Source organism: Lissotriton helveticus (genome assembly GCF_964261635.1).
Source record: "Lissotriton helveticus chromosome 1_1 unlocalized genomic scaffold, aLisHel1.1 SUPER_1_unloc_1, whole genome shotgun sequence".
Classification (NCBI taxonomy): Eukaryota; Metazoa; Chordata; class Amphibia; order Caudata; family Salamandridae; genus Lissotriton; species Lissotriton helveticus.
This window is the reverse complement of record NW_027611648.1, coordinates 5,126,155-5,139,553: the sequence shown is the minus strand read 5'-3', so window position 1 is coordinate 5,139,553 and position 13,399 is coordinate 5,126,155. Positions and strand designations below refer to the sequence as shown.

Here is a 13,399-nt window from a genome sequence, read left to right as displayed (position 1 = left end):
CCCATGTCTGTGTATTTACAGGTGCCAATGCTTGCTTCCCATAACACCCATGTTTGTGTGTTTACAGGCGGCAATGCTTGTTTCCCATAACATCCATGTCTGTGTGTTTACAGGAGCCAATGCTTGTTTCCCATAACACCCATGTCTGTGTCTTTACAGGAGCCAATGCTTGTTTCCCATAACACCCATGTCTGTGTGTTTACAGGCGCCAATGCTTGTTTCCCTGCTGGAGGCGGCGGTTCCGTCAGCGGCCACCAGAGGGCCTGCTGATGAATCCGCTGAGCTGCACATTGGATGAAAGGAGAAGGGTTTCCTCTTCCGGGTCAGCGGCGGCAGAGACAGCACCAGCAGCAAATGCTGACATCACTTCTTACCTCTCTCTCAGGAGGAAGGAGCCCTGTCTGGTGAGCAGCTACCTTCATCTGCAGATCCCCCCTCAGACCCCTGATCTGCCCTCCTCAGACACCAGATCTGCCCCTCCCCCCGGCCCCCAGGAGGAGGAGAGAGCCTGGACACGTCTGCACAGGTCTCTGCTCAGGTAGGAGATTGTCAGCACCTTCTGCTGTGTTTGTAGAAATAGACTGAATAATCCTGGAGGGAATCTCTGCAGGAGCCGGGCTGAGTTGGGCTCTTCTATCCGGGGGCCCCTGGGGCTGAGCTGGGCTCTTCTATCCGGGGCCCCTGGGGCTGATCACGGCCCTTCTATCCGGAGGCCCCTGGGGCTGAGCTGGGCTCTTCTATCCCGGGGCCCCTGGGGCTGAGCTGGGCTCTTCTATCCGGGGGTCCTGGGGCTGAGCTGGGCTCTTCTATCCGGGGCCCCTGGGGCTGAGCTGGGCTCTTCTATCTGGGGCCCCAGGGGCTGAGCTGGGCTCTTCTATCCGGAGGCCCCTGGGGCTGAGCTGGGCTCTTCTATCCGGGGGCCCCTGGAGCTGAGCTAGGCTCTTATATCTGGGGACCCCGGGGCTGAGGTGGGCTCTTCTATCCAGGGGCCCCTGGGGCTGACCTGGGCTCTTCTATCCGGGGGCCTGGGGCTGAGCTGGGCTCTTCTATCCGGGGGGCCCCTGGGGCTGAGCTAGGCTCTTTTATCCGGGGGCCCCTGGGGCTGAGCTGGGCTCTTCTATCCGGGGGCCCCTGGGGCTGAGCTGGGCTCTTCTATCTGGGGGCCCTGGGGCTGAGCTCGGCTCTTATATCTGGGGACCCCGGGGCTGAGGTGGGCTCTTCTATCCGGGGCCCCTGGGGTTGAGCTGGGCTTATCTATCTGGGGGCCTCTGGGGCTGTGCTAGGCTCCTCTATCCAGGGGCCCTGGTGGGCTGAGCTGGGCTCTTCTATCCGGGGGCCCTGGGGCTGAGCTGGGCTCTTCTATTCGGGGGTCCTGGGGCTGAGCTGGGCTCTTCTATCCGGGGGCCCCTGGGGCTGAGATGGGCTCGTCTATCCGGACGCCTCTGGGGCTGAGCTAGGCTCTTCTATCCGGGGCCCTGGGGATGAGATGGGCTCTTCTATCCGGAGCCCCTGGGGCTGAGCTGGGCTCTTCTATCCAGGTCCCTGAGGTGGAGCTGGGCTCTTCTATCCGGGGCCCCTGGGGTTGAGCTGGGCTCTTGTATCCAGGGGCCCCTGGGGCTGAGCTTGGCTCTTCTATCCCGAGGCCCCTGGGGCTGAGCTGGGCTCTTCTATCTGGGGGCCCCTGGGGCTGAGCTGGGTTCTTCTATCCGGGGGCCTTGGGGCTGAGCTGCGCTCTTTTATCCGGGGCCCCTGGGGCGGAGGTGAGCTCTTCTATCTCGGGCCCCTGGGGCTGAGTTGGACTCTTCTATCCGGGGGCCCCTGGGGCTGAGCTCGGTTCTTCTATCTGGGGGCCCTGGGGCTGAGCTGGGCTCTTCTATCTGGGGGGCCCCTGGGGCTGAGCTGGGCTCTTCTATCCGGGGCCCCTGGGGCTGAGCAGGGCCCTTCTATCCGGGGGCCCCTGGGGCTGAGCTGGGCTCTTTTATCTGGGGGCTGAGCTGGGCACTTCTATCAGGGGGGGGCCCTGGGGCTGAGCTGAGCTGGGCTCTTCTATCCGGGGGCCCCTCGGGCTGATCTGGGCCCTTCTATCCGGAGGCCCCTGGGGCTGAGCTGGACTCTTCTATCTGGGGGCCCTGGGGCTGAGCTGAGCTGGGCTTTTCTATTCGGGGGCCACTGGGGCTGATCTGGGCCCTTCTATTCAGAGGCCCCTGGGGCTGAGCTGGACTCTTCTATCTGGGGGCCCTGGGGCTGAGCTGGGCTCTTCTATCCGGGGGGCCCCTGGGGCTGAGCTAGGCTTTTCTATCCCGGGGCCCCTGGGGCTGAGCTGGGCTCTTCTATCCGAGGGTCCTGGGGCTGAGCTGGGCTCTTCTATCCGGGGGGCAACTGGGGCTGAGCTGGGCTCTTCTATCCGGGGGGGCCCTGGGGCTGAGCTAGGCTTTTCTATCCCGGGGCCCCTGGGGCTGAGCTGGGCTCTTCTATCCGGGGCCCCTGGGGCTGAGCTCGGCTCTTATATCTGGGGGCCCTGGGGCTGAGCTTGGCTCTTCTATCCGGGGACCTCGGGTCTGAGATGTGGTCTTTTTTTCCGGGCTGTTCTTGCCTTAGTACAGAGGTCTTCAAACTTTGCTGCGCTGAGCCCCCTAAGCAAACTATTTTGAACTTGGGCCCCCCCTTTCAAAAATTTATGAAAAGAACTGCAGGAGCTGGAACCACAGGGAGAAGCACAGAGGTTTGAGACAGTTTATGGGGTACTTTTTCTGTAGCTCCTAATGTACAGTAATATGAGACTTATAAGAGAGTAAATGCTTGAACCAAAAACAGAATATGATCAACAAACACTGCTCCCCAAAATTGGGAGAGTTGTGAGCTTCACACACTCATCAGCCCCAATGCAACACCACTTGCTTCACTAATGATAGCTTCTTTCCTGTAGTAGTAGTCTGTCTTGTGTGCCTCTTTCACCCCTTCCCCACCATGCCTGGCCATCACTCCAATCTTAACATAGGCCCTCTATCCCTTTCACACAAAAAATTGTTCCCTCACATTGTCCCCTCTGCAGCAATGGTTCCATTTGCTATCAAGGAATATGAGCCCAAGTGTCTTTTTTGTAAAGACACCCATGCGCTAACAATGGAACACCCCTTTGATGCAAACTATCCAATGTCATTCCTGACTTGCTTTGGATAGTAAATCCCAGTGTAACACTCTGCATCAGGTTTACATTACAAAAGTAAAGCAAACCTGTTGCAAAGCATGAGTAAATCTGGGTCCAAGAGCGTTGCTGCACAGACCTGCATAATGTTTAGGTACAATCCAAGCCAAATCGGGATTAACGCTGGATTGTAAATACCAACACACTTTGCGTCAAGTTTCTGTTAAAAAAAGTAACACAAACCTGATACAAAGTCTTTGTAAATCTGGGCCTAAATCTTTTGCTGCAGCCTGTCTCATGCTGTGTGTAATTAAATTATACAACATTGACACATTCACAGTACTTTCTGGCAAAGACAGGTAGCTTGTAGCACTATAAAAACAAAAGTCACTATTCCCCACTGCACAAAGCTGAAGTGATTGCACTAACCAGCTTAGATTTCATCCTTTCCCACAGAATAACACATCAAACGAGGTACTGAAAAATGTTGTTCCTGGCATGCTAGTAACGGACCTCTTCGCCATTACACTTGTAATCACAGTCCTCATGCTTTTTTATGGCCTTTGGCTGCATGCAAATGATAGCGTAGAACAGGACAAATAAACAAGTTCGCGCTTCCAGGCCATCTCTATTTACAAGATTTACAAGTCTTTACGGAGACATTGGCGCCCCCTTGGGAATGCATCCACGGACCCCCAGGGGGGCGAGCCCCCCAGTTTGAAGACCTCTGCCTTAGTACATCAGGTAGAACCGCCCATGACGGCGTGCCATGGGTAGTACGATTGATACTTCATCTCATTCATAGATCTAGGGCCGGTGCAACCTTGTACTCATTTGTTCTTGCCTTAGTACATCGGGTAGTACCGCCCATGACGGCGTGCCATGGGTAGTACGGTTGATACTTCATCTCATTCCTAGATCTAGGGAGGGTGCAGCCTTGTACTCATTTGTTCTTGCCTTAGTACATCGGGTAGTACCGCCCATGACGGCGTGCCATGGGTAGTATGGTTGATACTTCATCTCATTCCTAGATCTAGGGAGGGTGCAGCCTTGTACTCATTTGTTCTTGCCTTAGTACATCGGGTAGTACCGCCCATGACGGCGTGCCATGGGTAGTATGGTTGATACTTCATCTCATTCCTAGATCTAGGAAGGGTGCAGCCTTGTACTCATTTGTTCTTGCCTTAGTACATCGGGTAGTACCACCAATGACGACATGCCATGGGTAGTACGATTGATACTTCATCTCATTCCTAGATCTAGGGAGGGTGCAGCCTTGTACTCATTTGTACTTTCCTTAGTACATCAGATAGTACCACCAATGAGGGTGTGCCATACGTAGCAGTGTAGATACTTTCCCAGGTGTTGTACGCCTCTGAAGATGGCACCATTCCAAGGGGACGTCTCATCGCCACAATGCTGCTCCTCTGGTTGGTGTTGCAAGCGATCCAGAAGGCAGTTTTGTTGCTTTTTACGGGCACTTTGCCCGTAGTGGCGCTTATAGTCCGTGGACAGATTGCTTGTATGGAACCCTGTGTCTGTGGTACAGGTCCCACTCGACCCGCTCTGCCTGCTTTGTTCTGCAATACATACTGTCTGAGCCACCTATACAGGACACTGTGTGTACAGAGCCAGTACGGTATCAGGTGACCCCACTTTAGGGAACCCTGTCTGACATTCTGAGGTATGTGGGGGCTAAGTGACCAACAAACCAATCTTTTGAACTGGAAGGGTGAAATGGTCCTCCGGGCCATCATATCCTTGGGGCTGAGTAGGAACGGCTGCATCTCTGTAGGAGTGGAAAGCGTAGTACCGGCATCTATAGGACCAAAGTTCACCCATGAATAAAACATTTCAAAGGCATACACTGCATGTGCATGTACAACACATGTTACTGCCCCCCTGTGCTCAGGGTTGCCTATGTCTTCACAATGTTGTGTAACTTCTGCCCTGTAATTGACTCCGATCAAACCAGGAGCTTCATGTGTAAAGAACCATTTCAACTAACGAAAGATCCAATGTGCAAATACCACAGATTTGTTTGGATTAGTAGTTTTGTGCTGAAAAATTCCCCTAATTGTTCGCTCTGGAAAAAAAATCTACCTGAAATGTTTGTTAACTGCTCACATTGACCCCTTAAATGCTGGCCCTTCTCTCTCCCCTCCCCCACGTGCTGAGCACTTTCTTTTAACGTATTTTGGGTAGTTTGTGCTTAGGGTACATAACTTTTTTTCACAAAAGGTACCCATGGCAAATTTGGCACCCTCTTATGTCTAACATCCAGGGGATTGTAAAGGTACCCAGGGTTTTTGGATTCCCCTGGAGGGGACCCAGAAAATAGGCAAAATAGGGAAAAAGTGCTCCAGAGAAAGTTTTTTTCCTATAAATGTCATCATCGAACATTTTCTGTGCTAAGGTCACCATCTTCCCAGCTTGTAGGGACAAAAACAATTTTTTTTACAACAGTTGTAGCCCATTTTGCCTATTTTTTGTGCTCTCAACTTTCTTCCAGTTTTTGGTGGAATCCACTATGAAACCCAGGGGGGATCCAGGAAAGCTGCAGATTTATGAAAGTAGACAAAATCCAGAATTCAGAAAGGGGTTATATGTGTACATCCCTCAAGATTTTCCCAAAGATGTTGAGTGTTGAAATAACAAAATATTGAAAATGAGTAGGACAAAAATGCTGTTTGTTACAACATTTTCATCTGTGAATTTCTGTCACACTGGCCAATTTACAAAACTGTTATTTGTACATCTCTAAATTTGAGGGTGCCCATACTAGAATATGATTCAGAGGACGAGTCTGGCTGAGGTGTTCTGGTTGGTCTGGAGTTTGTGTAGCAGGGTTTTGTTGATTCCGGCATCGAGGGCGTTGCCGTAGTCCGGTCTGCGCGTTATGAGTGCATGGGTGACGGTCTTTTTGCATTCTGTGAGGATCCACGTTAAGGTCTTGCAGAGGATGTGGAGGGAGTTGAAGCATGTTGAGGTGATTGCGTTGATCTGGCGGGTCAAGGTTTGCTGTCTAATACGATCCTGACATTCTTGGCATGGGTGGTGAGGGTAGATGTTCGTCCTATCTTTAGTAGCCACCAGGTGGAGTCCCACGCTGATGTGCTTTTCCCGAAGATCACGGTTTAAGTCTGTCAGTGTTTTAGACAGTTGATCTTCATCCATTGGGCAATTCCAGTCACACAGGAATAAAACTTCATCCGGGTACTGGGCGTATTGGCCATGAGAGACAGTTGTGTGTCAGGATAGGAGAGGGCGTTGATGTTATGAGAGTGGATGATTCTAGCTAAAGGGATCATGAATGCATTGAAGAGGGTCGGGCTCCAGGAAGATCTGCGTGGAACTCAGCAGACAAGGCCACCGGCATGCAACGTGTACGGTGACAAGATGACTGACTTGGTTCTTCCAGTCAGGAAGAAGCAGATCCATTGGAGTGCATCTCGTTGGATTCTGATCTGGAGGCGTTGGATAAGGATGCTCGACAAGGGGGAAACAGTGGCCCTCATCCTCCTGGACCTCTCCGCTGCGTTCGACACGGTCTGCCACCGCACCCTAGTCCAGCGCCTCAGCAACATCGGTATCCAAGAGAAGGCACTGGAGTGGATCATCTAGTTCCTCGCAGAAAGAACACAAAGAGTCCGCCTCCCCCCGTTTCGCTCCGAGGCCACCGAATTCATCTGCGGCGTCCCGCAAGGATCTTCACTCAGCCCCACCCTCTTCAACATCTACATGAAACCTCTCGCAGCCATCGACCGCCAGCACAACCTCAACATCATCTCTTACGCCGACGACACCCAGCTGATCCTCTCCCTCACCAGAGACCCCGACACCGCCAGAACCTGCCTACACGAAGGGATGAAAGACGTCGCCGAGTGGATGAAGGACAGCCGCCTGAAACTGAACTCGGACAAGACGGAAGTCCTCATCCTGGGATCTTCGCCCTCCGCCTGGGACGACTCCTGGTGGCCCCCAGCCCTGGGCACCGCACCCAAGCCAACCGACCACGCACGCAACCTGGGCTTCATCCTGGACCCCTCCCTCTCGATGACCAGACAAGTCAACGCCGTCTCCTCATCGTGCTTCAACACCCTGCGTATGCTTCGCAAGATCTTCCGCTGGATCCCGACCGAGACCAGGAAGACTGTCACCCAGGCACTCGTCACCAGCCGACTGGACTACGGAAACGCCCTCTACGCCGGAACCACAGCCAAGCTACAGAAAAGACTCCAGCGCATCCAGAGCGCCTCCGCCCGACTCATCCTGGATGTCCCCCGACGCAGCCACATCTCCAGCCACCTGAGGAACCTGCACTGGCTCCCCGTCGACAAGAGGATCACGTTCCGGCTCCTCACCCACGCACACAAGTCTCTCCACGACCTGGGCCCCAAGTACCTCAACGACCGCCTGACCTTCTACACGCCCACCCGCCAGCTACGGTCCACCAGCCTCGCCCTCGCAGCCGTACCACGCATCCAAAGAGCCACCGCCGGAGGAAGATCCTTCTCTTACCTGGCTGCCAAGACTTGGAACTCCCTCCCCATCCACCTTCGGCTGACCCAGGACCATCTCGCCTTCAGGAAACAACTCAAGACCTGGCTGTTTGAGCAGTAGCATACCCCTCCCCCAAGCGCCTTGAGACCCTCCCGGGTGAGTAGTGCGCTATACAAATGGCATGATTGATTGATTGATTGATTGATGGGGTGGGAGACTGTCTCAAACTCTACAGAGAGGACCAGGAGAATGAGATCACCATGTCTCTTGTGTCCAGAGTCATGCGGATGTCATCCATGGCGGGGATGTGGACAGTTTCCCAGCTGTGGTTGGGGCTCAAACCAGACTGAGTAGTTTTGAGGAGCTCGTGGTCCTTGAGGTATTCTACAAAGTGTCTGTTGACCATTTTCTCCAGGACGTAAACCGAGAATGGTAGCAGGGGGATCGGCCTGTGGTTGGTGAGCGTTTACGGGTTTGAGGGGGTTTCTTCAGCAGTGGGAGGACAGTGGTGTCTTTCTCTCAATCAGTTCTTCCTCGGGGTCTGTAGTAAGATCGAGAGATCCACCCCTAGGCACCACCAACTCTGAATGCTGTATTAGCGCAGAGTATTGGAGTGGCCAGGCAAGGGAAAGGGGTTTAGGAGATAGGAACTGCGAGGAGCGAGATTTCAAAAAGAGAACACACATAATATTCAGATGGAACTTGAGTTTTGAGTTCCCCATAAAACTTCCCCCGCTTTTGAAGGATTAGGTTTTTTACCCTGTTTGGTGAACTTAGAACAACTCTCTCTCTCTCTCTATTCTGCTTTTTCGAGGGTTTCTGCTCTATACTGGCTCTCTTAAACTTAGGCTGTAAGATAAAGGTGATAAGGTGAAGTCACTTGTTCAACGCTAACCTTTTAACACCTTAGCTGCACCCGATTCTAGACACTGCTACAAGGATACATTCCGCAAAGAGTTTCATTAAACATTTCTCTCCCTCTTCTTCAATATTTCAATGCCCCAGGTTAAGTCATCTGGCTGCGAAAGATAGTTATATGAACTGAACAATAATATTCATGAATCATGTTCTTTACTCCTCAGTGAAACGGATTTGTCTCTATGGAGCTGCCTTCCCTGGAATTGTTTCGACTAATAATGATCTTTAGTGGTAGCACAAGAAATTAGGTTACATTTAGTCTCTTACTTCGAGTAAGAACCAAAACTATGACGAGGCTTGAAACGCCAAGGAATCAGCTCTCTCTGACTCTCTCAGCCCTCACTAGGGGGGCATCCTCTCTGTCCCAAGTGAAGGCTGGATCACTCACAGTGTGAGCGTACTCACCACCAAAGAGCTCAGCTGAAGAAACGTTGGCCAACAAACTCCGTTAACAAAACTGAGTAATCCTGTTTATCGCGGGAGCTTAGGAAAGAAGGGGTTACTCCGATCATTTCCTGGAGTAGTAATTGTAAGTGGGAGCACTGTTCCAATCCTTGTCAGTGAGGCTGTTCTTGTTTTTGCGGGCTGGTCCGGTGGGGTTGTGTGTGTTGGACCAGGATGCTGAACTTGATGAGGGCTTGGTCTGTCCGTTATGGAACCAGTGAAGTTTGTGTGCGGTCCTGGTGGTCTGCAGATGAAAATGCCGCTTAGGGTGAAGTTGGCTGTGATGTTGTGTCTGGAATGGAGTTCTTGTGGATGATGGTGATTCCGCCTCTGAGCTTGTGAAGTCTGTCTTGCCTGGTGATCTTACACCTGGGGGGGTGTGGCTGTGGAGATGCCAGGTGCTGATGCAGGGTTAGCCAGGGTTCTGTGAGGAAAAGTAGGTCAGTGTTTTGTTGTGCAGTAGGTCCCAGATCTTTGTGGCTTGGTTGGTGAGTGAGCGGACGTTGATTAACTTGCATTCGAGTGCGGAGTGTTGTGTGACTAGTTGCGAGACTGTGTGTGTGAGAGAGTGGGGTGTTGGTTGCTGCTGGTGCGGAGGCGGTGAGTGTTGGGTGTGGGTGAAAACTTGCAGGAAGCGCAAAAGAAGGCTCCCTCGATGTTGTGTGGGGAGGTGAGGCACCAGCATGTGGAAGGGTGGCGGAGGGTCGCAGTAGGTAGTAGTGGGAATGGACAAGACCAGGGTTCTTGTCACTGGGCATCGTCCATGCAGACTGACTTGCCTTTGGCATGCCTTCAGGGCATATGGCCATGTCTGAACTGGGGTGGCGGAGTGAGCTAAAGAATGATGTTGGATTAAACCCAGATCAGTTGACTGGGGGTGAGTGCTTGCAATGTTCAACACTCCGTCCATCTTCCCCTTTAGTATCGCTTTGTTGGCCCTAAGTTGGCAGAGTATGTCCAGACGTGGGTCCCGTGCTCACTTTGCCACTGAATTCAAGCTAGCCTGGCTGATGACAGATCATTAACCAGAAACTGGTCCTAGGATGCTTGCTTCCGGTCCAGGGAACACATGGCTTGGCAGTTCGGGCTGGACTGTTCCCATGAGGCACAAGGTCAGACTGATTTGCATATGGCCATGTCTGCACTGGGGTGATGGAGTGAGCTAAAGAATGATGATGGACAATGGGCAGATGGATAAGATCCCCTCCCCCTTTAAACTTATATTAAGGAAAGAAACCAGTGGCTGTCTGTGGCATCAGTTGCATGACAGCTACTGCAAGACAGTCCGGCTCAAAACAATCTTTAGTGTTTTTAAAGCATGGAGTGCTTCACGGAGAGCATGTGGCATTGGTAGATTATCATTCCACACAGCCTTAAATAATAATTTTACACTCCAAGAAGTATTGTATGGGAAAATGGAAGAGAGCAGGAGTAAAAAGAATTGGCTGTTTCTTTTCCCAAACTGGTCTTCGATCCTTCGAAGAACTGAAAGAAGATTTTACTTTGAATTGGTGGGAATTTTAAAAATTTCTTCAAATTAGAGATCTTCTTGAACAGAAAGCAGGGGGACAGGTTACATTTGGGAAAGTTTAAATTATTGAAAGGATAATCCAAAATAAAGTAAGCAGCCCTCCCAGATGATATGAAAAAACCTCCAAAAAATGAAAGGTGAAGGTAGGAGTGTCCGACGAGACATTTTTTATGCTCATGAGTTATTGCATACGGTTTTGATATCAGCTAGGTCACAGGCACAGTTTTATAGAAAGTGTTTCTTTTTGTATGATACACCTGACAAAATCTCGAAATGGGGTTGAGGGAAGGGAACATGTTGTCCTCGCTGTGCAGTCTGTAATGCAGAGAGTGTTCATATTTTTGCATCATGTCAGGTTTTGCAGAAATGTTATAAAGATATCACAAAGTTTTTATCAGAGGTGTTAAAAACTGAAATAACACATAGGGGCTAATTCTGATGCGGGTTGGAAAGCATTCCCACCCAGGGCCTGATTCTGATGCGGTTAGGAAGGCCTCCTAATGACATTTGCTCCTTCCAAAAAGTATCGGGAGTGACCCAGTGCCCAATTATAATGCGGTTAGGAACATGTGCTCCCAGTCCAACCAAATCGTATCTGGAGGCATCCGGATGCATCGTACTTGGTCGGTCGGACTCTCCCGATCCGAGTGGGTCAGAAACCATTTCCAACCCGATTCGGTCGAGAAGCATTTCCAACCCGCATCAGAATCAGACCCTGAGTGTGTAATCCTGCTCGGGACTTTTGAGACTAATCGGCGTAGGGCAAGGCATGAACTGATTTTTATTTCTATGGCGGTTTTACGAATGTGTATTGCGGCTGCCTGGGTGGATGCTAATGCACCGACTTTTCAACAATGACTTGGTAGGTAGTTAGCAATGTCTAGAAACAGCCATATATAGGCGAAAAGGGAGGATTCAGTGTAATAAAGGTATGAAAATCTGGGACCCTCTACGTGTCTGGATTCAAACTCAAAGTGGAGATTGAAGATGAGTAAGAATTTGCACTTTATTGAATCTGCACAAATCACATTAGGATAGATCTTCTTTTCCGGGATTATTTTAGTCTTTTGTAGTAAATTCTATTGTCATTCGAAATTTGAGATGGAAGCAGTTTATTACCTTACATGAAATAATGTAAAGAACTTTGGGAAGTAGGTGATGTATTAACTCTTACTCCTGTCTGCGTGGGCGAAGGGTGGGGTGAAAAATGCAAAATGATTATAGGTTCACCTTGTCAAGTGACGCTATTCGATACATTAAAGGGGCTGAAAGATGCGAAATGGATCAGGACATTTCCCTCATTTCTCTCATTCTGAGGTCGGAAAAAACACATGCCTCGTGTGTAGCGCCTCGATTCTGGGGAGTGGGATTAAAGCGCCTCGGTCCAAGCCACAGTCCTGCCCCCAGAGGGCGCCTCTGGGCAGGTCCAGGGGAGCAGTGTCTCTCTTCGGGGCCTGTGCATAGTGCCCTGAGGCTCAGGGTTGAGTCAGAGGCTCTGTCCTTAATGAGAATCCTTCACAGAGAGGCCTGTCCAGAGGAGGGGCAGAGGAGGAGAGGCCTGTCCAGGGGAGCAGAGGAGGTGAGGCCTGTCCAGAGGAGCGGCAGAGGGGGAGAGGCCTGTCCAAGGGAGCAGTGTCTCTCTTCGGGGCCTGTGCAAAGCGCGCCGAGGCTCAGGGCGGAGTCAGAGGCGCTGGATGGGGTGGAATGAACTCTGTGCTCCTCTGTCCTGAATGAGAATCCTTCACCGAGAGGCCTGTCCAGAGGAGGGGCAGAGGAGGAGAGGCCAGTCCAGAGGAGGGGCGGAGGAGGAGAGGCCTGTCCAGAGGAGGGGCAGAGGAGGAGAGGCCTGTCCAGTGGTACAGAGGAGGTGAGGCCTGTCCAGTGGTGCAGAGGAGGTGAGGCCTGTCCAGGGTGCAGAGGAGGTGAGGCCTGTCCAGGGGTGAAGAGGAGGAGAGGCCTGTCCAGGGGTGCGGAGGAGGAGAGGCCTGTCCAGGGGGTGCAGAGGAGGAGAGGCCGGTCCACAGGGGGCAGAGGGGGTGAGGCCTGTCCAGAGGAGCAGAGGAGGTGAGGCCTGTCCAGAGGAGGGGCAGAGGGGGAGAGGCCTGTCCAGGGGAGCAGTGTCTCTCTTCGGGGCCTGTGCATAGCGCACCAAGGCTCAGGGCGGAGTCAGAGGCGCTGGATGGGGTGGAATGAACTCTGGGCTCCTCTGTCATTACTGAGAATCCTTCACCAAGAGGCCTGTCCAGAGGAGGGGCAGAGGGGGAGATGCCTGTCCAGAGGAGGAGAGGAGGTGAGGCCTGTCCAGAGGAGGAGCAGAGGAATTGAGGCATGTCCAGAGGAGGGGTGCAGAGGAGGAGAGGCCTGTCCAGAGGTACAGAGGAGGTGAGGCCTGTCCAGAGGAGCGGCAGAGGAGGAGAGACCTGTCCAGGGGTGCAGAGGAGGTGAGGCCTGTTCAGGGGTGCAGAGGAGTAGAGGCCTGTCCAGGGGTGCAGAGGAGGTGATGCCTGTCCAGGGGTGCAGAGGAGGAGAGGCCTGTCCAGGAGTGCAGAGGAGGCGAGGCCTATCCAGGGGGTCAGAGGAGGTGAGGCCTGTCCAGGGGAGCAGTGTCTCTCTTCGGGCCATGTGCAGGTGTGCACAGGAGGTGAGGCCTGTCGAGGGGGCAGAGGAGGTGAGGCATGTCCAGGAGTGCAGAGGAGGAGAGGCCTGTCCAGAGGAGGAGAGGAGGAGAGGCCTGTCCATGGGGCAGAGGAGGAGAGGCCTGTCCAGGGGGCAGAGGAGGAGAGGCCTGTCCAGGGGGGCAGAGGAGGAGAGGCCTGTCCAGGGGGCAGAGAAGGAGAGGCCTGTCCAGGGGTGCAGTG

At 52.6% G+C, this 13,399-nt stretch overlaps 1 protein-coding gene across 1 annotated transcript in view; it reads left to right on the top strand.

The window, feature by feature from the left end:
* The first annotated feature begins 387 nt into the window (after positions 1-387).
* The window catches only part of LOC144805433 (uncharacterized), a 61,773-nt gene continuing 48,761 nt past the window's right edge, over positions 388-13,399 (top strand). Inside the window, exon 1 of the mRNA XM_078671990.1 lies at positions 388-538. The gene's annotated coding sequence lies outside the window, so the exon portion shown is untranslated. The remainder of the gene's footprint in view (positions 539-13,399) is intronic.